Source organism: Cucumis sativus, chromosome 1 (genome assembly GCF_000004075.3).
Source record: "Cucumis sativus cultivar 9930 chromosome 1, Cucumber_9930_V3, whole genome shotgun sequence".
Taxonomy (NCBI): Eukaryota; Viridiplantae; Streptophyta; class Magnoliopsida; order Cucurbitales; family Cucurbitaceae; genus Cucumis; species Cucumis sativus.
Window position 1 is genome coordinate 17,559,350 of NC_026655.2, and position 6,188 is coordinate 17,565,537.

Genomic DNA, 6,188 nt, shown 5'->3' on the forward strand with positions numbered 1-6,188 from the left:
TAAAACTGGTTACAAGAGGCTCACCTGGTTCAATATTGTCAACAAGTCAGATAAGATGATCAAGGTATGAGGTTCTTAAGTTGACGATTTATGGAACACCTCCTACCTGGATATCGTAATCAGTTCTTGAACCTAGTTAACCTAGTTTTATGAGCATGATTGAGAGATTTGAGGTAATAAAAATACTTTTTATTTCCCTCTTTTAATTTTTTAGTTGGATTTCTACTAACGTTTATTTTAGTTTATGGTCACGTATTGTGTGTGGACAGATATTTTAAACATTTATCAACGTAATTTATGTGACGAAAGATCCCACTTTTTTTAGACATATCTATGCCGACGTAATTTACATGACGAAAGACCCTAAATTTTTATATGCATTTATGACGACGCAAAATTTATACCTATGACAACGAAAATAACATGAGCATACGTTTTTTTTTAAATAAACATAATTTCATTTTTTTATGGTTTTTTTTAAAAACATAATTTATTTTTTATTCTTCCTCCTTTCTTTTTTACTTTTTCCCTCCAACATTTCCCTCCCACCTTTCTCTCTCCCATACAACACTTCCCCTCAATTTGCCTCTTCCTCTTCCCACAGAACGCAACTCAACCGCTACCCTTCTGATTTCCCTCTTCCTCTTCTCACAACCTACCATCTGAACGTCGCTGCTACCCTTTTGATTTCCCTCTTCCACTTCTCGCAACCCACCATCCAAACGACGCCGCTACCCTCCCCATTTCTCTCTTCCTCTTCTCGCAACCCACCATTCTAACGCCGCTGCTACTTGCTACCATCTGAACATCGCCGAACACCACTGCTATCTGCTACCATCTGAACGTCGTTGGAGGCCGCCACTCCCTTGCTCACCAAACTCGTCGTAAGTGCTCCGTTTGTTGCAGCTCACCCTAAGTAAGTTTAACTTTAGTTTATTTATCAAGATTTCAAAGCCTCCAACATTTTGCTTGATTGTATAAGATATTGATACAGATTAGTATATTGTTATTGTGTGTGAAACCAAGGTTAATGTATTCCTATAATTGAATTGTATTTTTTTTCAAGAGTACTTTGCTATATGTTTTCTTAAGATTACATTGTGTGTAAGGATATATCGATTTTGGAAAGCTATAGTTTTTCTAATTTTCTTTCTTCACTGCTAATTGGAAACATCATTTATACTCCCATACTTTGAATTTTTTGAAGAGCATGTGGCATGTGGTTAGTAATGTTATTAGATTAATTGATATCCTTGTTGTTGGGTTTGAGGCTTTTAAGATTTTTCAAGAGCTTTTTCTATTCTCGGTTTCCTAGTTAATTATTTTCTTATTTGTACACTTGTTTTCAATGACTTGGAACAGTTCTAGAAAAACATATGTTTGTTTTTCAAATTTTCAATTGCTTCATAGATTGAATCCATCCATTCGAGTCATATTTTTTATGAAGATAAACACCTTCTATTTGGATAAGATATACATTTTCTAAAATTTAAATTGGTGATATCTACTTCAGTTCCATGAGTTCCCTTACATGAACTGCATTGAACTTGTTCTTTCTTTGGCTAATTACAACTTGTGTTTCATAAAAGAACATAACTTGGTTATGATATTTGATGTAAAATTAGTGATTTGAACTACAGAAGCCCTGAGTCGTGTCAGTTTGTTTTGTTTATTTGTTTTTCTTTTAAATTATATTATTTATTCTTTTAGAAACCAAGCAACAAGGAAGTCATAGTTTGCGACCAAAAATTGAAGAACATATTTGAAGGGAAAAATGAGGTTGGGTTTCTGGAGATTGCAGATTTGATAAGTACTCATATTTGAAGGGAAAAATGAGGTTGGATTTCTGGGGATTGCAGATTTGATAAGTACTCCACACTTTCTATAATTATTCAAAGTATGGAAGATAAACATAATATGGACCTTCTTTTCAGTCCATGAAGATTAACTTTTTGTTTTGTACAAGGAAAGAGTACTAACTATTGCTATGGGAAAAGCTTTGCTTGATTCTAAAATCTTGGTTTGTTCCATTCAACGTGACTAACAATTTTTAATATGTAGGATGAATTTATTGTTCATGTATTTTGTTACATAACTTAGGTTCGAGGGATTAATATCAAGCTAGTGGATGAATACTTATTCGATCTTCTTACAAGTTTATCTTGTACAACTTTTCTACATCTTGTACGACTTTTCTCAATTTACTACGCGAACTTTAGGATTTTTGTTGATTGGAGTTCTTTTGCTTCTTTGATTATTTGATCGACTAGTTATTTTGTTTTTCACATTTTGAATTGTTTTACAGTGAGGGCAGAAAGGTGAATTAATAATTTTGGGTAGATATGGTTTCCTTCAAAACGATTGACCGCAAGAGTGAGTTTAAATTTTCTCTTATGGATATATTGTTTTTTTATTTTGTTTAGTGGATCGGTTTCACATTTGAAATATTTAGTTGTTGGTTTAGGGTTAAGCTACTTGGCTATTACAATCTTATTGGTTTATTTTGTTTGTTTTTTGGTATTTAGAATGATTAGGACAGAGTGTTGTTAGTTTTAGGGGTTGAATATGGTGAATCGGGCTTTAGTCATTAATCATTATGTAATTACGATGTTAATCTAGTATTTTTGCTTCTCATCTTTGCCTCGATACTTGGAGTTTCATTATGGTCATCAACTCATTCACTTAGTTTAGTGTGTAGTTATGTGAGCCCTAGGTTTCTTAGAGATTATGTGTTGCATATTTTGTTAGGTTTTCTACGTCTACACTTAGCAATGCTCATGCATAAAAGAGAGAAGCTACGTGATTTTTTCTAATCATTTTGTTTCTTATATGAATTGTTTTTGTAACGGCATTAATGATAAATTTGCAAATGAACAGAGATTGGGCTAAAACTATCAGGATTTGTGCTCATTTTTGGGTTTGTGCTCATTTTCAAATCCATCAAATAAGTGCATTAAGAATTTGTATAAATGGTTATATATATTATTTAACTAATTAAACTTGTTGATTTAGTGGTGATCCAATATTTGAGCCATGAAATTAATAGTGTTTAGATTAGATTTTTGTTCAAGTATGTGAATTATCATCCTTTGTCGTGGCTAAGAGAAAAATGCAATGATCCTTGCTCTTGAATCTTGCTTGTTGTATTGTGTAGGAAGAGAAGACTATTGGCCGTGGAATTCTTCCCTTGCTCCAACGTGCAACTTTGGTTCAAACTTTTGGACAAAGGAACCATGTTTGCTTGAATGAGGGTCTATCATTGTTCCTCCATATTGTCCTCCCCAGAAAATGAAAACCCACCTAATCCCCCTTGAAACTCCTTGCTCTATCTTTGTCTATTTTCGTGGATTGTTTTATGATGTTAACAATGACCCAGAAGGTGGTTATTACATAAGGTGCGTGTTGGTTATGCCATTATTAGTTTTTTACATTCCTATAATATAACAAAGTTGAATGCAACACTAATAGGGTATAGAAGTTTGACTTCGTTGCGTTTTGACAATTTGATTGAACCTACAGAGGTGCAAGAGCAGGTGTGTGGGGGAACTTGAAAAACAATCATCTCTTTGACATCTTTACCCACCATCCAACGACGTATTATGAAGATATGCAGGGGGAAATATTCTGTTTATGTCCTCTTGGACATCTCTACCAACGATCCATCTACCGAGTTCAGGTAGGACAATATGAACAGAGATCTACTATCGTAACCGAGATTATTAGATCAGGCACGGTAGATCGAGCTAGTTACTATTGTGATTGAGTTTCAGAGTACAAATTTAACAGAGATTTGTTTTAGAAAGAAAAAGAGATATTTAAAGATACAAGAGTTATTTAATGACAAAAGGAGTTTATCAAAGTGAAAGGTTTAGAAATTCTATGTTATGTGTTCTATTTGTTAAATTATTTATGAGGTAAATTTTAAAGATTAAATATTTCAAAAGCATATTTTACAAAATTGTCACACTAGGTCCTTTTGACTTCAACTTTCAAATGATTTTTCACACTTCTAGGTACAAGATTGTGCTTTCTCGAGTGCTAAGCTTGCTGATGCTAAGCCAATCCGCTAAAGAGAGGTGTTAGAGTATTTTAATTTTATGTTTTAACTTTGTTGTAAGGAGAGCATGTACTGTAAATAGATTGTAAGATGCTAAGTCAATAAAGAAAAAGTGTGCTACTTTTATGTTATGTTGTGTTTATCAAAGTTACATTTGAGGTATGTTAAGTGATAGTAAAAGTATTTTTCCACTCACTATGTGTTTAGCGCATACTATCTCATGGCGAGATACACATTGAGTGTATTGGCAGTACACCTTCCCTAAATCGCAAGAAGTGGTTTTGGGGCGGGGTGTGACAATCTATGGGTTTAATCAAGGGTTCTTTTGTAAAAAAATATAACAAATGAAACAAATATTTATACTGTATCGAACAATTTCAAAAACAAAAAAAGTACATAGGTATACAATGAAAAATACCAAAAATGTTCCAGTTAAAATGTGATCATTGGCCACTCATGGGTGTAATATATTTGATACACGATCGCTTAGATTTAGCTTATCCAAATCTAAAAGATTTTTTTTCAAGATTCTTGGTACACAATCGTTTAGATTTGACACACAAATTTAAATGATTTTTTTCAAGATGTGTGGTACATGAATGATCATTTATATTTGGTTACACGATTGTTTAGATTTGGCTACCCAAATCTAAATGATTTTTTTCAAGATTATTTGGTACACGATAATTTTCATAGGGCTACCTAAAGCTAAATGATTTTTTTTCAAGATTTTATGCAACACAATCGTACCAAAATCCCAAGGATTTGTTTTCAAGATCCTTTATAGTTGACACACAATATTGAACCAAATAACAATTTGAAAAAAATACAAGATTTATGATTGATTGAAAACCCAAATTATGATTTGAAAAAAAATGTAAAAAAAATATTGTAGAAGAAGATAAGAAAGACAATATAAAGAAAAAAGATAAATTGGTGAAGAAGAAGAGAAGAAAGAAGATAAAAAGAAAGGGCAAACATGAATCTTTTTAAAAGAAAACGTTTGGCTTCAGGGCCGATTTGATTTGATTATATTTATAAAACTTAACATTTAATCACTGTTGTGGTTTTATGGAATAATTATTGGTTGCTTTTATTATTTATTGGAGAAAAGAAAAAAAAAAGATAATTGTAGGGGATTAAAATTAAATGAAGAGAGAAAAGTTGAGTAAATATTTATATTTAATATATATATTTAAGGATAAACTTACATAAATATAACCAAACCAAAAACTATTTAAAATAAATCCCATAAAGCGTATTGGGGCAAATATTGAGTCATTTGTGTGTAGCTTATTTTTAATCCCTAGCATGCATATATTTGTTACTTTGATATTTTTATACAAATAATGAAAGTAGACTTGGATAGGAACCAAATGACATGAAAATCACCAAAATTAGGGTTGAAATGAAGAGTAAGAGACAAATTAAACATGAGGGGCATCCACATGCAGGGAACCACCTTCAAATCACTGGTTTGAAACTTGGACGACCTGAATTATTTTTTCAACATTATCTTCAATGGTATTTTCGCAAATAATGATTTGCATGTGTGTCCTCCACGTAGGTCGGTTCTGAATATCACCAGGCCCAAAAATTAAAGTCCGATGTCAAATACGTGTTCTTCTTCCGTCCTCCTCTCTTCCTTTGCCACATGTCAACTCCTGCTCGCCCATGCCTCCCCACGTCCATAGTTCGAATCATTTTTTCTCCATATTTGGAGTCCCACTCTCGTAAGTATAAAAACCAACTTTCTGAAAAATCATCTCCGTCAAATTCAAGCGTGCGAGTTTGAGGTTGCAAGTTCGAATTTCCTTGGTAGTTATTTCTCATATTTTCTATATAAACCTTACATTTCCCCTAATTTCATGAATCAAGTCACCATTTGGTAGGGTTAATATTTTCTTTGACAGATTCTTTTCTTTAATTTTCCATATAATTAGATTTGATTCAATCTTCAATTTAATATAAGCTTTTGTTGAAATCCCTAATTTTTATATCAACAATTAATTTAATCTCTCAATTTCCATAATTCTTCACAATTTAGTTCTTTATTTCAATTTAAGTATGAAAATTAATGCAATATTAATTAGATTTCATTTCTCTACACAAGCTCAAGTTTTAGCTCTTG

At 32.3% G+C, this 6,188-nt stretch overlaps 1 long non-coding RNA gene across 2 annotated transcripts; it reads left to right on the forward strand.

Moving 5' to 3' along the window:
* Nucleotides 1-501: 501 nt before the first annotated feature.
* Nucleotides 502-3,875, forward strand: LOC116403169. 2 transcript variants are annotated; one of them, XR_004215773.1, is made up of 4 exons: nt 502-916; nt 1,711-2,373; nt 3,155-3,395; nt 3,520-3,875. It is a non-coding gene; the product is annotated as an uncharacterized LOC116403169 (long non-coding RNA). The 2 variants fall into 2 exon arrangements; XR_004215774.1 differs by having other exon boundaries at nt 511-916; nt 2,306-2,373.
* Nucleotides 3,876-6,188: the final 2,313 nt, after the last annotated feature.